This window comes from Marmota monax, unplaced genomic scaffold, assembly GCF_021218885.2.
Source record: "Marmota monax isolate L192 unplaced genomic scaffold, Marmota_monax_Labrador192_F-V1.1 WCK01_AAM20220418_F8-fsc00187, whole genome shotgun sequence".
NCBI classification, from domain to species: Eukaryota; Metazoa; Chordata; class Mammalia; order Rodentia; family Sciuridae; genus Marmota; species Marmota monax.
Genome location: NW_026694837.1, coordinates 3,460,122 through 3,485,004, shown reverse-complemented (window position 1 = coordinate 3,485,004; position 24,883 = coordinate 3,460,122). Strand labels below are relative to the sequence as shown.

The 24,883-nt window shown below is 39.2% G+C and overlaps 1 protein-coding gene across 4 annotated transcripts in view; it reads left to right on the top strand.

Annotated features, from left to right (window-relative positions):
• The first annotated feature begins 4,958 nt into the window (after positions 1–4,958).
• The window catches only part of Bicral (BICRA like chromatin remodeling complex associated protein), a 76,275-nt gene continuing 56,350 nt past the window's right edge, over positions 4,959–24,883 (top strand). For 2 of the 4 annotated variants that reach the window (XM_058573199.1, XM_058573200.1), the window contains exon 1: positions 6,428–14,582. The gene's annotated coding sequence lies outside the window, so the exon portion shown is untranslated. Of the gene's footprint in view, positions 5,064–6,427; positions 14,583–24,883 lie in introns of those variants that run through there. The other 2 variants (XM_046426243.2, XM_046426246.2) reach the window with 2 other exon arrangements.

Below are 24,883 nucleotides of genomic sequence, written 5' to 3'. Positions count from 1 at the left end.
CACTAGCTATACTCCAGCCACACCTCCTTTTTTAAAATCAGGGGTTCAATGGGTCACTTAACCACTGTACACATACCTAGTCCCTTTTTATGTTTTCTTTTTTTTTTAACTTTTTTTTTTTTTTAAGTTGTAGAGGGCACAATACCTTTATTTTCTTTATTTATGTAGTGCTGAGAATTGAACCCACTGCCTCAAGCATGTGAGACAAGTGCTCTACCACTGAGTCACAACCCCAGCCCCTTATGTTTTCTTTTGAGACAGGGTCTCTCTAAGTTGTTGAGGCCGGCCTTGAACTTGTGATCCTCCTGCCTCAGCCTTCAAATCACTGGGATGACAGGCCATGGTGCCTAGGCCCTAGCCCTTTGTTAAATTTTATTTTGAGACAAGATCTCCCTAAATTGCCCAGGCTAGCCTCAAACTTGAAATCCTCAATCCTGCTGCCCCAGCCTCTCTAATAGCTGGGGTTACAGATATGTGCCATTGAGTCAGCCCCAGCTCTCATTTCTTGTATTCTTATAGATATCATGAAGTGGGCTGTTTCTCCTTTAACCCAAAAATATTGATTGTGAGCCAATTATATACAAAGTATGCTGCTAGGCCCTTAGAGAATCTAAAGCTGGAGATGACTCATTGCCCTGGAGGAGCTCCCTAGCCAGGAAGGAAGGAAGCAAGATATATTAGACTCAATCATAGGAGGTCGCCATTTGTTATTCATATGGGGAGATTTCACAGGACTCAACCTGAAATGTATCTAAAATAAGGTAATACAATGTTAGCTGAATGTATGGGACTGTTATTATGTTTCAGGTACCATGCTAAACATTGTACATGCACTAGTTCCTGAGTCCTTAAAATAACTCTGGGAGCTGGGCACTATAATTATCCCCATTTTGTAGATGAGGAAGTTGAGATTCCAAGGGGCAAAATGACTTGTTCAAAACCAGAAGCCTGTGAGAAAGAAAGGTGGAATTTGAACCTAAATTAGACTGATTACAGAGCGATAAGCTTAAGCCCCAGAATCTAAGTGCCTCTAGAGATAAAAGTAAAGGTATGTCCCTGGTGCATATTGAGAATTTTTCATTTTTTATCCCACAAACACTGTGTAGAACACTTACTAACTCATTGGTATATTTTGGTATTTCTGTGGTAGACACATCTGATCATGCATATCACTATTTAATCTCTTCTATGCATTTTCTTCTAACGAGAATGGTCTAACAACCAATGGAACATTTGGAAAAAGGGGGGGAAGTAAACCACTTTAAATATGACCCTCAGGTTTAGGGGATCATTTCTAGGGTCTTGAGCATGCTAGGCAAGAGTTGTACCACTGAGCTATATTCCCAGCCTCTTTTTTTTTTTTTTTTCTGTTTTGTACCAGAGATTGAACCCAAAGGTGCTTAGCTACTGAGCCACATCTCCAGTCCTTTTAAAATTTTTAAATTTTGAGACAGGGTCTTGCTAAACTGCTTAGGCCTTACTACGTTGCAAAGGTTGGCTTTGAACTGGGATCATCCTGCCTTAGCCTCCTGAGCCACCGGCATTACAGGCATGCACCGCTGTGCCCAGCTCCCAGTCCCACTTTCATTTTTCATTGTATGTGGACATTGAGCCTGTTTATTCAGAGGCCCAAACACATGCTAGAACATTTCAGTTGTAATTACATCGTGTGTGTGTGTGTGTGTGTGTGTATCCAGTTGACCTTCTTTCTAGGTCACAGACATGGGTGGGAGTCATAGGAATGACCACTTAGTTATATATAATTAAATCATAGACAATACAATTGAAATAATCTGCATACAGGAAAGCTATTTTAAGAACTTTTCTCTTAAAAAGTTTTCTAATCTTATTCAATACCAAATCCTGTGTATTTACAAGACTGTTGTAAATTTTACATAGAAAATCACCCCTCTTATTTAAAATATTAAATTTTGGGAGCCAGGGAAATGGCTCAGGTGCAGAGTGCTTGCCTAGTATGTGCAACACCCCAAGTTCCATCTGTAGAACAAATAAAATCAAATTAAAATTAAATGTTAAATTTTGTAATCATATAGGGGAAATTAAGAAGTTGTTTTTGTTTTGCCATATTATAAATTGATTATAATTTTGGTGATACCTGAGAAAGCTGAGATTCTCCACTGCTGTTTCACTATTTTTCAAACCATTCCTCCAGATTTAAAATTAGATTTGACAACTGGCATTCTCAAAGTAGGTCTTGACTAATAACAAGGTTGTCCCCTCTGCCTGTGCCTCACCACTAGACTCTAAGGTTTACAGTGACGCAGCCAGACGGCGTGTTCCCAAGATACTTTTTACTGACAGAGGGCGAGTTTGGGAATTCATCAGACCAGGATCCTCACATCAGCCCTTATTAGACTGATGACCTTTGGCAAATTACTTGAAACCATTGGCAGCTTCATCTGAAAAATAACAGGATAACCAGACCTTATTCTACAGTTTTGAGTGAAGGCTCCTGGTAACATATGGAAGTATTTAGTATAATGCTTTGTGACACCTTGTAGGCTCCTGGTAAAAGTCAATGCTCTTATTATTTTCTAAAAAGACTGCAGTGTGCCAGGACCCATTTTATGAGTATACAGATTCAGATTTTTTCTCCTTTTATGAAATAATTATACATATTTATGGGGTACAATATGATTTCAGTACATGTAACATTGTGTAATAATCAAATCAGGAAGACAGTGGAATAAATCTAACAATTTTCTTATGTTTGCATATGAAATTATCTAAGTGAACCCCACCATCATGCCCACCCACAAGATGGGTGTTCTGATTAGAATAAGATATATCCTATGCATGTATAATTTTATCAAAAGGGATTCTACTGTCATGTATTAACTAAGAAGAACCAATAAAATAAAATTTAAAAAAAAAATCAGGGTCATCTTTAAAGTCAGATTTCTGATTTCTGGGGGTTTTGGACAACCAAAGAGGATATTTTTCTGAAATCCATTAATATTTCATTGAAACTTTGGAACAACTTGCTTGGTGGGTCCTAATTGCAATGAATAATCCATGGACTCTTGAAATGTAATTCTTCCAAATGAATATTATAATTAAATTCCAGCCAATCCAGAGGCACTTTTTAAAACATGCTTAAAATTTTCCCAAGCCACTGAGAAAACTGGTTGGTCCAATCATGGAGTGTAAAGGAATATGCTAATTTATGCAAAGACTACTGTTTTAGGAAGGCCTTGGCTGAATTTGAAGCAAACCATCTTCTGAGAAAAACACTTCAGTGATACTGTGGTACTAAGTCATTGAATTTTAAGGAGCTTTTAAATACAAAACATACATTGTGAATGATAAAGTGGCAGTTACTTGAACAAGATTTTTTTTTTTCAAAAGGATCTTCTGTGTTGAATATGACAACATTGTATGTCTACCTTGACACATTTATTTTTGTGAAATGTAGTCTAGCAACAGTATCCTTAACAAGCAAGCAAAGAGGTGCACTACCATTGCTTTTTGTTTGTTTGTTTGTTTTGGTGCTGGGGATGGAACCCACCACATATTGCATGTAAGCACATCTACCATGAGCTATGCCCCTATCTGCACCATTAAGTTTTTTTAATACTAAGGGATTTAGAAACCAATTTTATTTAAAAAATTTAAATCTAGGATAATTTTATTTGAACATTCTCTTTATTGACAGGACTCCTTCGGAACTCACAAACTAATTTAAAATAATTTTAGAACATTTTTGAGGCTTACATATGTACTTTTTAAAAAAAATTGTTCTAATTATACATGAAAGCAGAATGCATTTTGATTCATTATACACAAATGGAGCACAACTTTTCATTTCTCTGGTTTTACACACTGTAGAGTCGCACCATTTGTGCAATTGTACATGTACCTAGGGTAATGATGTCCATCTCATTTCACCATCTTTCCTACTCCCATTTTCCCTCCTCTCCCCTCCATATGTATTACTTGAAGCTAGTTACATTCTTAGACATCCTTTACCTATCTTGGATTTTTTTTTTAAGACAACAAAACTCTATTTTGTGGGCATTTGTAGTTAATTTAGACTATAGGAACTCTACATATACTAACATAATTCACATTTACTTAAATGCTTTGGATACTAAATGGTTTAGAGAGAAGGTGCAACAATTTGAAATTTAAAACAGGTGGTAATTATACTTGGATCAAAGAGTGTTAAAAGGTTTTGTAGCTTCCTTTTTAAGAATGGGGGTTAAGACAAATTCCACAAATAGAAAAGTAAAAGCTATCTACATAAAGAGAAGACATAAGAGTTGGAGTGTGATTTACTCAGCTCCTCACTTTCATCTTAGTCGCTAGTTTTGTTTTCCCTTTTTAATGTTGACATAAAAGTTTCACAGCATTTTGGAATGAAAAAAGGATGTTGCAAAGGAAAGCTTGGTACATTTAAAAGTTAGTATGTTATTTGCCAAATAACTAAGTTAAAAGCTGTGTTGTAGTTTTAAAAAGGTATATGCAAATAAACATTTTTTTTTTTTTGTCTTTAACTACCCCCTCAATCGAATCAACTAAAACTATAGTGTGTGTGTGTGTGTGTGTGTGTGTGTGTGTGTCTGCGCGCGCGCGCGCGCGCAAGGCGCCTAAGGAGAATTAGTACGCATCTTGTACATCTTTAGGAAAAAAAAAAAAAAAAAGACCAAATAACCTGTTTCTTAAATAAACCCCAATACCTTCCAAAGTTATAATCTTAAAGGAAACAGGAATTGGCAGTCTTGGAATTGATTTAAAAAAAATTTAATTAAAAAATTGTAATCTCCACATTTTTTGTCAGGCGAGAACCGAAGTTTGGAGGTAGACGAGCAGGCGAGCGGTTTGCCCGGGCGCAGAGCATGAAGGCCGGGCGGGCGCGGGGAGCGGGCGCCCGCCGCCCGGCGCGGGGGTGAGCGAGAGAGAGAGCGGAGCGCGTGTGGCCGGCGCCGCTCGGCCGGGAGCTCCCGCGCCCGCGCCCCGCGCCCCGCGCCTGCCGCCGCCGCCGCCGCCCCTGGTGCGATGGCGCAGAAACCCCGTTGACAAGGCACTGCTTTTTCATGACGGTGAGTTTCCCTTTGAGTGTATTATAATTTTGTGATAAAAATTTCAAGGAGAAAAAAAAAACACACAACCTCCTTCCTCTGCCTCTTCCCTTCGGGGAGGGAAAAAGCGAGAGAGGGGGGGCTGGAGATCTATCTCCAGACAGAAAAGAAAGAGGAGCAAATTAAACACCGAGTTACCAAAACCAGGATATTAGGTTTCAGCCCAGAGAGCTATTGGCTAAGGCTGTGTTTTTTTTTTTGGGGGGGGGTGGGTTTGTGGGTGGGTGATGGTGGTGGTGGGTGGATGTTTAATGGACACGGAGAAAAGGGGAATCGAGTGTTTATGCCTTTCCCAGCGCCGCCGGGGCCCCGGGAAGACCAAGTTCAGTGTCGCGGGCGGGGGCGCAGGCGGGCAGGGGGCGGCGGGGCAGGGCCGGGGGCGCCTCGGCGGGGTGGGGGCCTCGGCGCTTTTCTTTTTCTTTTTTTTTCTCTCCTTTTCCGCGGATGCAAATTTCTGGAGCGGGGAGAGGGAGAGGCCGGGAAGTGGGTGGCGTGGCGGGTGGTGGTGGGGAGGGGAGGGGAAGGAAGCCTTTTAATGACTCATTGATTGAGCCGGTTTAAAATTAGTTGTGTGCGCGAGTGTGAGTGTGTTTTCCGCCCCCCGGAGCCGCCGGGAGCCGGGAAGGAGGGAGCGGGGCTCGGAGAGGGGAGGACAGCGCGGCGGGGCCGCAAGCAGGGGGCAGGGAGGGCCTGGAGTGACGGCAGGCGAGCAAGAAAAATAAGCTTTTCCAATCTCCTCCCCTCGGTTTTCCCCCCCTCGTTTCTTTTCTCTCTCGGAAGCTCTTGGGTGTGAATCCCATTTTCTTTCTTCTCAGCAAAATGGACCCCGCGTCGGGGGAGGGGAGAGAAGAGGGTGGGGAGGGAGGCGGCGGCGGCGGCTGGAACCGGGTTTATTTTTCATTCTGGCTTCCTCCTTCCCGCCGCATCTGAGGGCGGCCGCGGCGCGGAGAGCAGGAGGGCCTCGGTCGGGCCGCGGCGTGGAGAGCTCAGGCCGGCCGACCACCCGGCCCCAGCCCGCGGCGCGCACCTGCCGGCGGGACTGCCCCTTCCCGGTCGCCTTGCTGCTTGGCTCCGAAGCACCGCCGTGGACCCTGAGCCGGGCCGGGACGAGCCCCCGCGCCGCGCGGAGGACCCGCGGCCCAGGCAGGCGCCTCCTGCGCGGCCCACGCTGTCCGGCCGGCTGAAAGAGACCAGAGGCAGTGGCGGCGATTTTTTGGCCGAGAGTGCGCGAACCCGACGCCGCTCGCGCCTCGGAGTGGCCCAGAATGCGGGATCTTGGGGGTGGGGGGTGGGGGGTTGGAAGGCGCTAAGATGGCGCTGAGCCTGGCCTGTCGCCAGGGCTGGTGGCGCAGTTGCTCGGCGGGCGCCATCTTCCCTCGCGGCGCGGGCGGCGCCCTCCGTGGTCGCCTCACCTGCCCGGGCGCCGCGACGTTCGGGGCCAGGCGGAGCGGAGCTGCGCGCGGGACGCTGAGTTCTGTAGATGGGACCGGGGCCACGCAGCCCTCGCCGTTCCCACACCCCTAGACCCAAAATACCAGGCCGTCTGCTGGCTGTGGGAAGGGGCTGGGGCGGCGACTTGCTCGATCCCACAGGTTTCTGAGGGGAAAGGTGACCCGAGGGCGACTTCGCGGCTGATGGGTTTCCTCCCTTATCTCCGCATCCCCCTGGTCAAATTGGAGGTGAGGAGTTCCTGCCTTCTCTCCTAAGGCCAGACACGGCGGCTTTGTTTTCTCTGGCCCGGCTGGAGGGCCGGGTATTAAAGCTTTTCCTTCATCCTTTTCCAGTTATTGAGAGTAGGCAAAGCCGGTTACAAAATTAAAAACAAACAGCAACAAAAGGACAGTTGAAGACAGTGCCTATCTGCTCATAGGTACCCTGTGTTTTCTTTTTTGGGTGATTGTAAAAATCCTGGAGATATATTTATTTGGCCAAAATACGGGAAGGTGATGGGTTTTATGATTTTAACATGGTTTGCTTTGGTATTACTTCAAGTGATAGTGAATTAAAAGTTGCTTAGAACTCCCATCTGAAAACGTTAACTTGCTTTAAACCACTTTACTTTTTTCCTTTCCCTTTAAAAGAAGACTGTACCTGAAATCATCCAAAAATAAGTATCCTTGGGGTAGTAGCTCTATAGTAAAAGGGGTGTACTTGAAGGTCTTAAATTGTTACTGAAAGCCTATAAATCTCTTATCTCTGTAGGAGTCCGAAGAGTGAATAGTTAAATTCTCATGGAGAAAAGTAACAGTGGCACCAGTAGATGTGTCCATGAACAAGTAGTGAATGTTAGATACCCTTTAACAAAACCCACCATATATTAAACAATCTACTCTATGCCAGGAACTGTGTTTGGTGCTTTATATAATTCCTATTTATTACATCATCCCTGAAATATTGATCTTATTATCTGCTTATTAGGAAAGAAATTAATGTTCATAGAAATGGCCTGATTGTTCAAGGTCTTGCCATTTTAAGTGCTAAAATCCACATTGAATTCCAAAAGCTTTTGATTTACACCCATGATTTCCCAGTCTGACAGAATCAACTGGGGAGATGTTTTTAAAATATAGATTTGTATCATTATTTGCTAGGACCAGTTGTGTCCTTTTAATAATGTGTTAGGCAATCTCAGTTTTAACCTCTGACTCCCAACTTCATTACAACCCTAACCCCCCCTCCAGGACTGAAATTCTGCCCAGGACCCTCTCATTTGAATAGGAGCCTATTATCCAAAGCTTTTCAAGTGATTTCAGCATAACAGATATGTATTTGGAATATACTGTATTGACTGTGTTCCTTTTTGAATTGGAACATGGGAATTAAGGTCTATATCATTTTGAGTTTTGCACAGTATACTTCACATTATTCTCGTTTTTATTTTTCTCCTGGCTGTTTGTCAAGTCTTGAAATTATTATCTTGTAGAATAAGGCTTAGGTATTCTGCGATTTTAAAGTCAGTACATTTTAAAAAGTAGATTGTCTCATTCTTTTGAGAAGTTATATAACGTATGGGTGTCTTGAGTCTAGCCAAACTATCTAGTTTAGTCAAGACAGCTGTGTAACTAAAATAGACTTGCATCCAAGATTTATACAGGAATTAGGAATAGAGTAGAGAAGACACTGAAATAAAGACCTAGAGATAAATCCTTATAGGAAAGGATTGTTTCCTGAATTTTGAATTGTAGACATATCTTTTGGGTTTTGGAAAGTAGGATGGACAAATCATTCTAAACATGAAACCGAATAACAGTATGAATAAAAACAGTTCAGGAAGAAACACCTAGAACAGGTGCTGAACAGATGACCTGACTAAAATGAGAACCTGGTCAAGTAATGGGGTCTAACTCCAGAGCAAAGATCATGTATTTTCCTTCTTTTGTGCTAGCTCTTTTTTTTTTATTCTCAAATTACAGTTACGTTTTATAATCATTAAGGAGAATGGATTTTAATTAGGGTAGTAGAATGTTTTGTTTTGGTTTGGGGTACTAGGGATTGAACCCAGTACCTCACATACATGCTAAGCAGCACAATACTGCTGAGTTAACACTCCCAGCTCTTGGTTTTTTTTTTTTTTTTTTTTCCCCTTCTCATTTGTTTAGACAGGGTGTTGCTATGTTATCTAGACTGATGTTGAACTCTTAAGATTAAAGTGATCCCCTACATTTTGGGGGTGCGATGGCAGATCAGAAGTTCCAGGTCAGCCTGGGCAATTTAGGGAGGTCCTGGCTCAAAATAAAAAAGATTTAAAATGGTGAAGGGAAATGGGAGTGTAATTGTGGTATAGTGCTTACCTAGCATGTGCAAGGTCTTGTATTTAATTCCCAATATGATAGAAATGGAAAACCAACCTAAATTTTTCATGTAGATGTCAGAATTACACCATCTTAGTAGGTAGTATGTCCACATTTCTCTTTCCTGTTTGAAAATTTTTGTAAGGCATAACTGTTGAATGCCTATGTGCAGTCTACATCAGTCTGATCACTGAGTGGGTGGAGTGCCAGTTTTTTGTTTTTTTTTTTTTTAATTTTCTGGCATTTCTTCCTTTGTTTTTCATGGCAAATGCCAAAGTAATTGCAACCTTTGACTAAAATCCAATAAAGCTTGAAATAAGGCAGTGTAGAGGGAAAAAGCTGTATTTAAAAGTAGGCTTTAGAGGAATTCAAGACAGGATATCTGCACTTGGGATTTACAGCATAATTGGGAAGAGAGAAAACACAACTGAGGTAATTACAGATTAAGAAAAACTTAAGAAGTGCCTGGTGGATCTAAAAGAGTGTATTAGAACAGACCATTTTGGCTAGTAAGGGTCAAGAAGAGTTTCTTAGAAGAGGTGACATTGGAGCTGAGACTTGAAACACAAGCTTGTGCTAACCATGTGAAAAACTGGGGCTGTATTTCAGGCTCAGGCCTGTGAAAAGTGTAAAGACCTGAAGGCAGGCGTTAGGCTGAAGGGAAGGCTACTGGGAACAAGGGGAGAATGGAATGAGATGGCGTTGGAAAGCTTCTGCAGGGTCTCTTGTATTAGGCCATAGAGGGATTTTTAGATTTTACTGGAATGACAATGAGATGCTATTGAAGGATTTTAATTAGGGTAGTGGTATGTTTTGTTTTGGTTTTGGGTACTAGGGATTGAACCCAGTACCTCACACACATGCTAAACATCACAATACTGCTGAGTTACACTCCCAGCCCTTGTTTGTTTTCTTTCTTTTCTTCTCCTTCTCATTTGTTTAGACAGGGTGTTGTTATGTCACCCAGGCTGATCTTAAACTCTTAAGAAGTTAAAGTGATCCCTGGCTTCAGCTTCCCTAGTGCTATGGGCAGGCACCACCTGTGGGCAAGCATCACCCACCCTGCTCCTGTTTTTGTTTTTAAAGTTTTAAGCTCCTGTTTTGCTCCTGTCTGCTGTGTGGAGGAAGAGAAGAAGCAGAGAGGGAAGTTAGGTTATTGCAACATTCAACCCCAAACCGATGGTATCTTAGGCAAGTAGACTGGCAATGAAGATAGAGAAAAGTAGATGGCAGGTTTCAAATATACTTTAGAGATGGAATCAAAAGGCTTTACATAATGAGTTGGCTCTGGAAAAGAGGAAGAGGAATCAAGGATGCCTTTAGGCTTTTGTCTAAATCTAGGGTGACTGATGGTTCCATTTGCTGGTTGGAGAAGACTGGAAGAGGAATAGGTGGTTGGAGGTAGGTAAAAAGTTCTTGTGGAATCTGTTGTTTTAAATATTCTTGTGAGATATCCAAAGGGAGAGTCAGGTGGAGAGCGAATACTTGAGTTGAGCTGAGAGGAGAGGTCTAGACTGGACATAATGTTGGGAGTCTCTAGTGTGCAGATGGTATGATATGGAACTATCTGAGATCATTTGTGAACATAGAGGCCTTAAGATCAAGCCCTAACCACTTTTAATGACTATAGGTTAAGTCAAGGAGATTGAAAAGGCTCAGCCATTAAAGTGGGAGAATGAGTATTTTATCCTTCAAGAAAGAGGGAATGGTCACCTTCATAAAATGCTGCTGAAAAGTAAGGATAGGAAAATGTCCATTTGGCTTTGGCAATGTTGGGTGACTGTTTTAACAAATAGTGGTATATGAGGATGGAAGCCAGATTGGGATGTGTTAAAGAGAGAATGGGAAGTGAGGTAATGCTATGAGGAGAGAAATAGCACAGCAGTGATAAGGGATGGGTACAAAGAGATGGCTTTTTGTTGTTTCCTTGTTTCTTTTTGTGGTGTTGGAGGATTGAACCCTGGCCTGCATGCTAGGCATAGATAAGTGCTCTACCATTGAGCTATTCTTTCAACCCAAGGAAGAATACTTTAAAAAAAAAAATGGTGGGAGATAAAAGAACATTTTCAAATAGGCTAAGAATACCTAATAGGGAGATTAATGCAGAAGAGAAAGGAAAGTACCAAAATGCACAGAATTATTTTTTTAAAAAATATTTATTTTTTAGTTATAGGTGGATACAATATCATTATTTTTTAAAATTTTTATGTGGTGCTGAGGATCAAACCCAGTGCCTCACGCATACTAGGCTCTACCTCTGAGCCACAACCCCAGCCCCAAATGCACAGAATTCTTAAGAAAGTGGGAAAGAATTCAGAACATAAGAAGAGGTTTTGCCTAAGGTGGGTACAGGATGACTTACTGCATAGTAGGGGAGAAGGCAGAGAAATACGGGCAAAGTGCAAGGAGATCTACAAATGGAGGCAGAATATAGGACTTTACATTCTGATGGCTTCTGTTTTCTCAGTGAAGCTGGAGGCAAGGCCAGCAACTTAAAGTAAAGGAAGAAGGGGTAGTGACTGGTTTCAGGAGAAATGGACACCTCACCTTGGGCAGCAGGACAAGGAACTCAGTGGGAAACAAGGTAGGATTGCTGGGTGGTGTTGAATGTCTGGCTGTCTTGGAGTCATGAATTTGAGGTGGAACCAATCAGCCAAGCTATGTGTATAATTTTCTGTGAGCAATGTTCAGCTGTTGAAAAGGGCAGCAAAGAGCAGGCAGTTGATGGGTTTAACTAAGATTGGAGATTTTCCCTGCAGATGTGATAGAGGTAGGGAGGTGCTAGGGAATTGAGAGAGTTGCAGGAGGGTGACTTCAATGATGAGTCCTGGAATGTTAGGTGGGCAGCAAAACAGGAAGATATTGGGGATGGGGGCATTTGACCATGAAAATCACTGTGGTTAAAAATGAATTACTGGGGGGCTGGGGATGTGGCTCAAGTGGTAGCGCACTTGCCTAGCATGCATGAGGCACTGGGTTCGATTCTCAGCACACATAAAAAAAAATAATTAATTAAAAAAAATGAGTTACTGGATTTAACTCATTATTAGAGGTTTAATTTGGGATAATGAAAAAATTCTGGAGCTGGATAGTAGGTTACACAGCACAGTCAATGTACTTAATGCCTCTGAACTGTAGGTTAAAGATGGTTAAAACAGTGTTTTTTTTTTAGTTGTCAGTGGACCTTTATTTTTTTTATATGCAGTGCTGAGAATCAATGTCTCAATGATTTTTTTTTTGTTGTTACCATGTACCTCACACATGGTAGGCAAGAGCTATACCACTGAGCCTCAACCCCAGCCCCCACAGTAGTAGATCTTATGGTATATTTTGTCACAATAAAAAGGAATTTACATTTTGTTTATTTTTGATGCTGGGGATTGAATCCAGGAGTGTTATACACTGAGCTATGTCCTCAACCTTTTTGGAAAAAAAATTTTTTTTGGTACTGTAGATTGAACCCAGCAGTGATTAATCACTGAGCCACATCCCCAGCCTTTTTTTATTTTTTTTATTTTGAGACAGAGTCTTGCTAAGTTGCTTAGGGCCTCACTGAGTTGCTGTGGCTAGCTTTGAACTTGTGATCCTACTGCTCAGTCTCCCAAGCTGCTGGGATTACAGGTGTGTGCCCACTATGCCTGGCCCTTTTTTTTTTCGAATTTTGATAACAGGGTTTCATAAAGTTCTGAGACTTGCCTTGAACTTACTTCCTTTCTTTTTTTTTTTTCCTATACTAGGGATTGAACCCAGGAGTTTTCTACCTCTGAGCTACATCCCCAGTAGGGTATTTTTGTTTTTTCAGGTTTTATTTTGAGACAGGGTCTCACTGAATTGCCAGGGCTGGGATTACGGGCATGTGCCACCATACCTGGTTATGAATTACCTTTTAAGAATTTAGCACTTGCACTTTTATGGCAGATACAGATATTATTGCATAATACTTCGTACTCATTATATAATACTGTATTTTCCACAGAAGACAGTTCATTTAGGAATCAAATCTCATAAACTACTGAGATGAAAGAGAAAGTGTTTCCTCTTATTATTGTACCAAACTTGAATGTGCTCTACAGTCATCTATAAACAGATTCTGGAATAGGGTGTGAACATCTTATATTATTTGTTTTCCTGTTTACTGATTTGTCCTAAGCCTTTAGCATAGCATTTAAAAACAAGCTGGGCACTCAGTAAACTATTTGTGGACTGAATACCCTAGGGAACCTAGGTAGAGAAAAATGATGAGAACCAAAAGAAAAACAGTTTGTCTAGATAGGTGGAGATCAGCAATGCCTTCAATTAAAGGGATCTGTGAGGAAAAAAACTAGGAAGACCATTGGATGTGGCAGCTATTGTTAGTGTTTGACATTCTGACCTCTGCATATGATGGGGAAAAAAATCAGATTATAGGGCACGGAGGAAGTATGTTGAGAATTTTTAAAAAATTTGAGACAGGGTCCCACTAAATTGCTGAGGCTGACCTTGAATTTGTAATCTTTCTGGAAGCCTCAGTCTCCTGAGTCTCTGGAATCACAGATATGTACCACCACACCCAGTTGAGAAAATAATTTTTTAAAGATCTGAATAATGCCAGGTGAAAGTGTCTAGTATTTGCCTTAACTAACTTTCTCTTTCTTTCCTCTTTGAATCTGCAATTCACTTTTTCATGAAGTTCCTGTTCCCAGAATTGGCTACAAACTAATAGTAAAGTGAAATTAGGAGAATGGAGTAGCTGATAGAATTCAAAATAAATGTCTACAATGCTCACTGAAAAGATCCATTGTCATTTGTCAAAGCAATTGTTTAAGGAGAGAGGAGCAAATCTGTGGAAAGTATCATATAGGTGTGGGTGGAATTGGGTAAAAGAAATGGTGCTTGGCTCAGTGAGGCAGCATGATTTAAACACATTCCAAATCCATCTGCATGGCATGCTTCTCTCTTGATGGATAATGTTCTGTAGTAGAAGTGGGAAAGATGGAGAGTGAGGAAGCTGGCAGAAAGGTGATGGGGTGGGGGATGAGCATGAGAAGGGAGAGCTGACAGAAGAGGAGTGCCATTGTGAACTTGACCAGAGCCTCAAGGTGGAAGCACTGCAAGGGCACCTGGCTGGTTGGGGTGGAGCCCAGGGTGCGCTGTGCTGAGGTGGCTTGCCCCTGTAGTGTGTTTCAAGAGAGTTGCTGCTGTAGACAGAGGCTGCATAGGAAGGTGGAAGAAACCTGGAGCAACTAACTGGCTTGGGTCTGTTTTTCCCTCCCTGCCTCTTGTATTTTCATTCCCAGTACTGAGACTTCACTGTACCGCATCTACTTAATTATACCCAGATTCTCCTAAATCCTAACCAACTTTATAAAGTTGTGGCTTGTTTAATTGTAAATTTCTGTTTAATAAAGTTGTGAAATTGAACATTTTCTGTTTTTGTGGGTTCTTTGACTCTCTCATTTGCAAACACATTAAATGCTTATATTGCCTGAAATTAAAGTCCTGAACCTGAGTATACAAGGAAATAAGGAAATACATGTTCCCTTTCTAGAAATGGCTTTTATTGCAGTTCAACCAAAATTCAGATTGCTCTCTTGTATCATCAGGAATTAAACTTTGTGTCCTGACCTGCAATTGAAGCATTATCACAAGGAAGAAAGTGGAAGGAAAGAGAAATACTATTCATTAAACTTTTACACTGTTTCAGAACCTGGTGGGTATTTAATAAATAATTCTCACTGTTACCCTATAGAGTAAGTTTTAGCTTTAGTTTTATACATTAAGTAATAAGCTTAGAAAAAATAGGTTAATTTGTCTGAGGTCACATTACTAAAGGGCATACTTCGCATAAACCCAAAAAGCGCTTTTTTTTTTTGGTCGGGGGTGGCAGGGATACCAAGGATTGAATCCAGGGGCACTTAACCACTCAGCAACATCCCCAGCCATTTTAAAATAGTTTTATTTAGAGACAGGGTCTCACCAAGTTGTTTAGGACCTCACTAAGTTGCTTAGGACCTCACTATGAGAATTTTATGATTTTAGAAATTGTGAAATTTCTCCAGGTGTGATTGCACAGACATGTACCACCACATATTTTCTATGGATTCTTTTTTTTTTTTTAATATTTATTGTTTAGTTGTAACTGGACACAATAGCTTCATTTTTTATTTATTTTTGTGTAATGCTGAGGATAGAACCCAGGGCCCCCCGCACATGCTAGGCGAGCGGTCTACCACTGAGCCACAATCTTAGCCCCTCTATGGATTCTTGAATATACTGATGCTGACCACAGCTCTTGAGCATTATATGCTCCCTGAACTGTTGGAGGTAGTTCATGAATGGTCCGTGCACCACCACAAGAACTAACTTTAAGTTTACCTCCTTGCCAGATGAGGTCCAACTTTCTTTATTAGTTATTGCTAATAACCCTAATTTGGGAAGATGAGGAATTTCAAAATCTGGTGGGAAGCATAATATGGGAGAGAATTTAAATTTTTTTATATAAATACAAACATTTTGGACATAGCCAAGGAGTATTGAGACTGCTATTTTATGTATTAAAGTGGACTATCCTGTGCCAGGCACAGTGGTGCATGCTTGTAATTCTATCTGCCCAGGAGAAGGATTGCAAGTTCAAGGCTATCCTGGGTAATTAAGTTGAGACCCTGTCTCAATGATTTTTTGTTTGTTTTCCTTCACAGTGCTAGGGATCAAACACAGAGCCTCATACCAATGAGGCCACATCCCCAGTCCAAGAGACCCTGTCTCAAAATAAAAAATAAAAATGTAGTTTAGTGGTAGAGTTGCCTCTGGATTTAATCCCCAGTACAGGGGATGGGGGGAGTTTACTGCACTTTGTCATAGCTGGCTGGTATTCTACCAATTGAACATATTTGTGCATCAAAGTTGATTTCTTATGAGTTAGCTTGCTGTCCATACCATTTTGAGCATGGTAAAAGATCTATAGTATCATACAATGATAGTTTTAGATTACTTAATAAAAATGAATACTTATAAGTAATGTTCAAGTGAGAAAAAAATGAACTACCTTTAAAAGCTGCCTGCAATACATTTCACATATGATCCCTTTTATTATAACTTAAAAAGATCAATTGATCTATTTTCTTGGTAAAGTAAAAGTTGTTTTTGATTTTGTGTGTTTTGATTTAAAAGTACTTCTTGGATTTAAAATAAATGCTGCTATTCTAGATTTTTTTAAAACTTTGATGTTTCCTAAGGAAACATATACTTAGAATATATATTTAGTATATCGGAACTAAATATACTTAGAAATAGATTGATTTATTCTTATTTCCTATTTGTATTCTGATTCTCCAGATCTATGAGAATTTTATGATTTTAGAAATTGTGAAAGTCCAACCCCTTTTCTCAAGGTGTGATTGCACTTAAGATTTATAAATGGGATATGTTTAGAGCTGCTTGTAGTAATCGGCCTAAAGGTAGCTTTTTTTTTTTTTTAACTATTTTACTTTAGAAGCCTATGTCTGAAACAAAGTCTGACTTTTGCTTTTAGTTGTTGATGAACCTTTATTTTATTCATTTATTTATATGCGGTGCTGAGAATTAAACCCAGTGACTCACACATGCTAGGCAAGCGTTCTACCCCTGAGCCACACCCCAGCACCCCCCACACCCTTTTTTTAAAGTATTTTATTAGTTGTTGATGAACTTATTTATTTTATTTATTTGTTTGTATGTGGTGCTGAGAATCGAACCCAGTACTAGGCAAGAGCTCTATCACTGAGCCACAACCCCAGCCCCACCTTTTTTTTTTTGACACAGGATTTTACAAAGTTGCCAAGGCTGGCTTAAACTTGTCATCCTCCTGCCTCCGTCTCCCAAGTGACTGGGATTACAGGCATGTGCCACCATACATGGATAACCATATTATTTGTAAAAGGCAAGGAGGGCCATAAGTAAATGTAAAATAGCATATTATATAAAATATGTAGAATGTATCACAGAAAATTTGATTATCTTTGTTATGTGATAAATTTTGAGTATAGTCAACCCTTCATATCTGTGGGTTCTGCATTTGTGGATTCAGCCACAGCCCCAGCCCTTATTTTGATTAGATGCATAATCAACTAAGAAAATGCATAAATCTTGGGGCTGGGGTTGTGGCTCAGTGGCAGAGCACTCGCCTAGCATGTGTGAGGCACTGGGTTGGTTCCATCCTCAGTACCACATATAAATAAATAAATAAATAATAAAGGTGCATCAACAACTAAAAAAAAATATTTAAAAAAAAGAAAATGCATAAATCTTAAAGAGATATGCTTATTTATCTTTCCCTCACATAATTACTAAGAAAATAATGCATGAACTATGGACCAGATGACTGAGAAGATTTGCATTTATTGTTACAATGTTGACCAGTGTATTTTCTTTTTTCTTTTTTTTTTTTAGTTGTAGGTGGACACAATACCTTTATTTTATTTTTATGTAGTGCTGAGGATCAAACCCAGTGCTTCATGCATGCTAGGTGAGCGCTCTTCCACTGAGCCACAGCTCCAGCCCCTAGCCAGTATATTTTTAAAAAATATGCACTTTAGCCAGGAACAGTGGTGTGCAACTATAGCCCCATCTACTTGGGAGGCTGATGCAGGAGGATCACTTGAATCCAGGAATTCAAAGCCTGTCTGGGCAACATAGTGAGACCTTGTCTCAAAACAACAACAACCACCACCACTTTGGTTATGTGGTACAAAATAAATATTAAAGAGATAAGCCAATGCCTTAATGTAAACAAAATAATCTTGTTTTATAAGTATGTGTGTAATATGAATTTAGAACAATTGTTTATTGGCACATAATTTCTCCAGTATAATATATTTTCTCTGTTATAGTTAGAAGCTTCCCCACTAAACTTTATCTTATTTTGTTTTATTTTTTATTTACTTTTGTAATATTGGGGATTAAACTTACTGATGCCCTCTATCCCTGAGCTACATCCCAGCCCTTTTTATTATTTTGAGACAGTCTCACTAAGTTCCCAGGATGGCCTCAAATTTGTGATCTTCCTGCCTCAAAATCCCAAGTTGTTGGGATTACAAGTGTGCACCACCATGCCCAACTGAAGTTTATGCTATTTTAGATTAAAAAGTGACATAAAATCTATTTGATATTAACCTTATTTTTGTCATGCTACATAAATCTCCAATTCATAATTGTTATTTAATATATAGTCTGTGTTTCAAATGTTCTAATTTTTTCTTATCGTTATACTGCTTCCCAGAATACTTCTTTGCTGGTTTTTGATTTTGCTCTTGATGCTGGGGATCAAACTCAGAGCTGCATGCATGCAAGCTCTACCACTGAATTATACCTGAGCTCAGAATGCTGCTTTTCTAAGTGGAGTGTCTCATTTTGAAACAGTATTACTGTAGCTGTCAGTTCTGAAAGAAAAAGGCACTGAACTGATATTTCATCATCAAATATATATTTATCTATTTATTTTGTGGTGCTGGAGCTGGAACCCAGGGTATCACATATACTAAGCAAGTACTGTACTATTGAACCATACCACTGTTTTCATCAAATATTTATTCAATATTAATTTTTTTAATTTTTATTTTTTAGTTTTAGGTGGACACAGTATCTTTATTTTTATGTGGTGCTGAGAATCGAACCCAGTGCCTCATGCATGCTAGGTGATCGCGCTACCACTTGAGCCACCTCCCCAGCCCCTTCAATATTAATTTTATGCACAGCACTTAGCACAGGGGTACATAATCTAGGTAGGCGGATAACATGTACCCAGAAAAATCAATATATAATGAGTACTAAATGAGTGATACAGGTGAGAACAAAAGAGAAAGACTTGACTGAAGTGGTGTTAGGGCATCCATCCATCCATTCCCTCAGCAAATATTATTAAGTAACTCCCTAAGCAAATATTATTAAGTAATATTAATACAAATATTATTAAGTAACATGTGTGCCACATGTCTCTACAGATAAGCCTCCCAGGATACACTACCCTGCTCTCATGGGGAAAACAGAGTAAACCTTGTAATATGCTATAGGTTTGAAAATAAAGCAAAAAAAAAAAAAAACAAAACAGGGAACTCTAGTAGTTAAGAAGATAGTCACAGTAGATCTTTCAGTCATGGGCAAGCCTGAGAATATCTGGAAGAATGACATTCCAGGGAGAGAGCAACCAGTAAAAGGTTGGAAACTTGCCAGGTGTGGTGGCGCATGCCTGTTAATCCCAGTGGTTAGGGAGTCTGAGGCAGGAGGATTGGGAGTTCAAAGCCAGCCCCAGCAAAAGTGAGGCACTAAGCAACTCAATGAGACCCTGTCTTTAAAAAAAAATACAAAATAGTGCTGGGGATGTGGCTCAGTGGTTGAATGCCTCTGAGTTCAATCCCCGGTAATCCTGCCCCCATAAAAAGAACTGGAAACTTGATCAAGTCTAGTAAGTTCTGGGTGTGACAACTCAGAATGGCTGGAAAAGGGCAGACAGCATTTATGTAGGCTGATACAGGTACTCACAGTTGAGCATAGAAAAGGAATTTGCCTTTTTACAATGAGGGACATGTTGATTCATTAAAAGGTTTTGATTATGTTTTAAAAGGTCACGCTGTAGATTGGGTTGAGGATAGATTGTAGGAAAAAAGAACAAAAGCACAGACCCCAAGTAAAAAATGACAATGGCTTGAACTAGAGAGGTCAGATACTGGTTGGATATGTGGTTGGATATTGGTTCTATTTTGAAAGGCCAGCCAGTGTCATTTCCTGATGAGCTGCTGCAGGATATAAGGGAATGAGCCATTGAGATAGATTACATATAGGGAATGGAATAGGAACTGAGCCCAAAGGAGAAAGAGGGTGTATTGACCAGAAGAAGATGGCAGAAGCAGAAGAATTTAGATGAGAAAGACCACAGTTAGGTGACAATTATATGAGAGGGGATGACAATGAGAAAGTTTCTTAGCATTCAGTGAAGTTCATTAAAAAGGGGGGGGGGGGCGGAGAAAGTAAGCCAGGCATAGTGGAAGCACACCTGGGTTTAATTCTCAGTGGAAGAGAGGGGTGGGGTTGGGGGGAGGCCAGGAAGGGAGGGATATTGGAATTAGTTTGTGAAATGCCTTGAACATAAACAGATTTGAAATTTTCCTCATGTATTAAAAAAATCATGAAGATTTCCAATTGAGGCAATGATTTGACTTAAAAAAACACATTTGTAGTTAACAGTAGCTTTGAAGTTGGTTATAGTAGTTTGAGACTACTCTGCTAAGGAGGCTGAGGTTAGAGGATTGTTTGAGCCCAGGAGTTTGAGGTCAGCCTGGGCAATGTGGCAAAACTCCATGTCTTAAAAAACAAGAAAGATTTTTAGATAGAGTAGTGAGGTTTTTCACTATATAAGAAAGTGTTTTAGGATTCATAGTTGCTATCTTTGGGCATGGGAAATGTTTATAGAAATCAAACTTCCAAAACTTATGTTCCTACCTCAGAAATGGGAAGTAGCCTGGGCTCAGAGCTTTGAGTTCATACCTGTGTCTTGCTACTTATAAACTCTGCAGTGTTGAACAAGAGTTACACAAAAAATAGGAGTAATGATATATGCTTAGCAAAGTTGCATTAGAAGGATTTGGACTGTGTAAAGGGCTTGGTAGCAGGTGAATACTTAGTAAATGTTAACTGCTGTTAACAGTGTTTATCACCTCATGTATGTTAGTATATCAATTAATAGCAAAAGGGCCTTAATATTACTCTAAGTATCCATATTAGTGCATATTTATTTTCATGCACATTAATAAAGCTTTCTGCAGCTTAGAAAACTGTTTCAGATGCATCTCTTGTCTTTCTATGACGATAACCAGATATTTGAGAGCAGTGATGTATTTTATACTTTTGTATGTTTTTGTGGTTCTTTTAATCCTTTAAACTGTCCTTCTAACACAGACATATAATAAATAATCATTTGGTAGAGTTCACACTATCATTAGTGTGATAAATTATGATGGTACTGCTTTATCATGCTATTTTAATGTATTAAAAATTATAATGCAAATGTTAAGAAAGTTAACAAAAGTTGTAAGCTATCATTAAAGAAAAAGTTAATGATAAGAAATATAATTCTTATTAGATTTCTAATCATAGAAAAATAGAAAAATAATTTTACTAAGTGAAGCAAAAATCTAAGAATTTGAATATTTAGAGAGGGAAATAAGGTGTTCTTACAGTGACACTATGAAATCATAATGAAACGAGAGAATTACCCTAATTTGTTCAGAAAGGTGTTACTCAATAACAGTGATAGTGGAACTACCAGTCTGTCCTATTTAAATGACCCAAAAGTGATAGAAGATAAAGTTGCACTAAATGAAAAGTCTTTATCTCCTTCCCAAGGGATCAACATTTTGGTGTAGATAATATCTCAGAAGATGGGATTGTGTTCTAAAACAGGTATACGTTTCCCCTAACTGCATTGCCAAAAGGACATAAAAACTATTGAAATGACCACTGTGTGCTTAGAGTATAAAAATATCTTGGAAACTATATTCAAATGTTTAGAATTCCATTATATTTTTTAGTGGATTGAGTTTATTCACTTCATGTTTAACAATCACCCTGGACCCCAGTAGCATAAGCGTTCCTTGGACTTAACTCTTAAAAGATCTGTAGATAGAATTTGGGAAAGGGGGATTCTGTACATTTGGATTTTAAAAAAATGTGTATTTTTTGTAGTTGTACACAATAACTTTATTTATTTATATGTGGTACTGAGGATCAAACCCAGGGCCTTGCATATGTGAGGCGAGTGTTCTACCACTGAGCCATAACCCCAGCCCCCATAAATTTGGATTTTTAAAACATTTTTTTGCATCTTTATTTTTTTCCTTTTTTTTTTTCTTCGTGGTGCTGGGGATTGAACGTAGGGCCTGTGCATGTGAGGCAAGCTCTCTACCAACTGAGCTATATTTCCAGCCCTACATCTTTATTTTCTCAAGACTATGACTGAAATTTATCAATTCCTAAAGCAATGGAAGAAGGTCACAAAGAGAATAGTATATAATGCCTGGGAATTCATTACAGAATAAAAAGATTCTTAAAATTTTTGTAGTTGTATTTAAAATTAATGTAGTTGTATTAATTTTTGTAGTTGTATTATTTTATTTGTTTTATTTTCTTGAGGTCCTAAGGCTCGAACCCATGCTAGGAAGATGCTCTGCAACTGAGCTATAGCCCCATACCTAGAAAGATATTTTTATATCCCATTACAATTGCATATGTCTTGAGAGATTACTCTCTTCCAAATGTTAGTGGTTACTAGATATTCCATTAAATCTTCTATTTTAATGCATCCATGAAAAATCACATACATAACAGAATTACAATTTTAAAAGGCTTTATAACTGTATTTCAATAAAATCCTATATTCATCTTAAAAATGTCATTCTGAGAAGGGATAAGTGCCAGACTATAAAAGGCATAGAAAGAGTTAAGAATACTTCTCAGTCATCAGGAATATTTCTTTTTCTTTGTTTTTTTTTGGTACCAGGGTTTGAACCCAAGGGCACATAACCACTGAGCCACATCTCCAGCCCTTTTTTATATTTTATTCTGAGACCAGGTATCTCTGAGTTGCTTAGGGCCTTGCTAAGTCGCTGAGGCTGCCTTAGCCTCCTGAACTGCTGGGATTATGTGTGTGCACCACCACGCCTGGCGTCACAGCTTCTGAACACAGCTGCATGTGGTGCTTTTCACTGAGTTGCAGAGTGAACTGTCTCAACCTCTTTCCCCCATTGCTTGCTGGGGTTGATGGTCATTCCCTTCGGTGACCATCTACCCTAAAGCTTGTTGAAGGAAAAGTATACTTTTCCAGAAATATATTTTTTGAGGGAAGATGTAGGACTAGTTATATACAAACAAGTTCTGATGAACTTTGTACAAAAATAAGAATATTCATAAATGCTTTAATTTTTATTGTGTTAAAATATACATAACATAAAAGTTACAATTTTGCCCATTTTTTAATTTGAAAAGTAAATATATTTGCAACAATATAGACTAAACTTTTATTAGGTGACATTTCACAATACTTTCTCTATTTAATGATTATAATGTCTTCTACTTTGTCTAACTTACTGTAGGTTCCACAGAGAATTTTTTCTGGTCTGGTCCTTTCTTATTCTCAGGATTTTCACTATGATAGCTGTGTTTCCTGGTTTAATCTCAAGTTATACCTATTCTCCTGGCATCTAGAGCAGATTAGTGCCTTTCTTGAAATTATTATTATAATTGTTTCTTACAGTATTATTTGAATAGAATTATTTTATATGTTTTTTTTTAATTTTTATTAGGTATATATATGACAGCAGAATGCATTTGATTCATTGTACACAGTTGCGCACTTTTCATATCTGACTGTACATGATGTAGCTGATTGTACACGATATATCGATGTATTGTGCACTCATACATGTACCTAGGATAATGATGTCCATTGCATTCCACCATCTTTCCTGCCCCCATACCCCTCCCCTTCTCTCCCTGCCCTTTACCCAGTCAAAGTTCCTCCATTTTTCCCATGCCCCACCCCCCACATTATGGATTAGCATCCACTTACCAGAGAGAACATTTGGCCTTTGTTTTTTGGGGGGATTGGCTTACTTCTCATAGCATGATGTTCTCCAACTCTATCCAGTTACCTGCAAATGCCATAATTCTATTCTCTTTTAATGCTGAGTAATATTCCATTGTGTATATATACCACAGTTTCTTTATCCAGTCATCTATTGAAGGGCATCTAGATTGGTTTAGCTATTGTGAATTGAGCTGCTATAAACATTGATGTGGCCTTGTCACTGTAGTTTGCTGATTTTAAGTCCTTTGGATAGTGACCAAGGAGTGGAATAGCTGGGTCAAATGGTGGTTCCATCCCAAGTTTTCTAAGGAATCTCCATACTGCTTTCCGTATTAGTTGCACAGATTTGCAGTCCCAGTAGCAATGTATAAATGTACCTTTTCCCCCAACATCCTCGCCAACTCTTATTGTTGTTTGTATTCTTGATAATTGCCATTCTGACTGGCATGAAATGAAATCTTTTGATTTGTATTTCTCTAATTACTGGAGATGTTGAACATTTTGTCATATTTATTGATTGACTGTACATCTTCTGATAAGTATCTGTTTAACTCCTTAGCCTATTTATTGATTGGGTTGTTTGGTTTTTTGGTGTTAAGTTTTTTGAGTTCTTTATATAGTGTTCTATCTGCCATGCATGTGGCAAAAATTTGCTTCCAAAATGTAGGCTCTCTCTTCACCTCATTGTTTCTTTTGCTGAGAAGAAACTTTTTCGTTTGAATCCATTCCATTTACTAATTCTTGATTTTATTTCTTGTGCTTTAGGAGACTTGTTAAGGAAGTCGGAGCCTAATCCGATGCGATGAAAATTTGGGCCCACTTTTTTTTGCCCATTTTTTAAAAAATATTTTTTGTAGTTGTAGATATACAGCATGCCTTTATTTCATTTGTTTATTTTTATGTGGTGCTAAGGATTGAATCCAGTGTCTCACATGTGCTAGGCAAGCACTCTGCCACTGGCTACAGTCCCAGCCCCTGATTTTCCCATTTTTAAGTATACAGTTTTGTAGCATTAAGTACATTAACATAGTTTTTCAACCACCACAATCATCTTTTTCTAAAATTTTTTCATCTTCTCCAGCTAAAACTCTGTTACCTTATGGTCTTTTGGTAGCAATAACCACAAAAACGAATTCCAGCTCACATAACATTTATGAGAGTTTATAAAAGATGTTTACAATAGATAGTCTGTCTCTAAAAGAGAGTTTTGAGAAATAATTCAGCATCTTTAAAATCTTTGTAGAAACCTATTGTGAAATCTTTGCTTACAGTAGCAGTCTACTTTATGTATTGGTTTATATTCTTTGTTAAATCATTTTTAAGCTTAAAAAACAGTATTCTTATTTTTCCTCCTTAAAAAGTTGATTTTATCACAGATCCTCCTTTTGAGTCTGGCT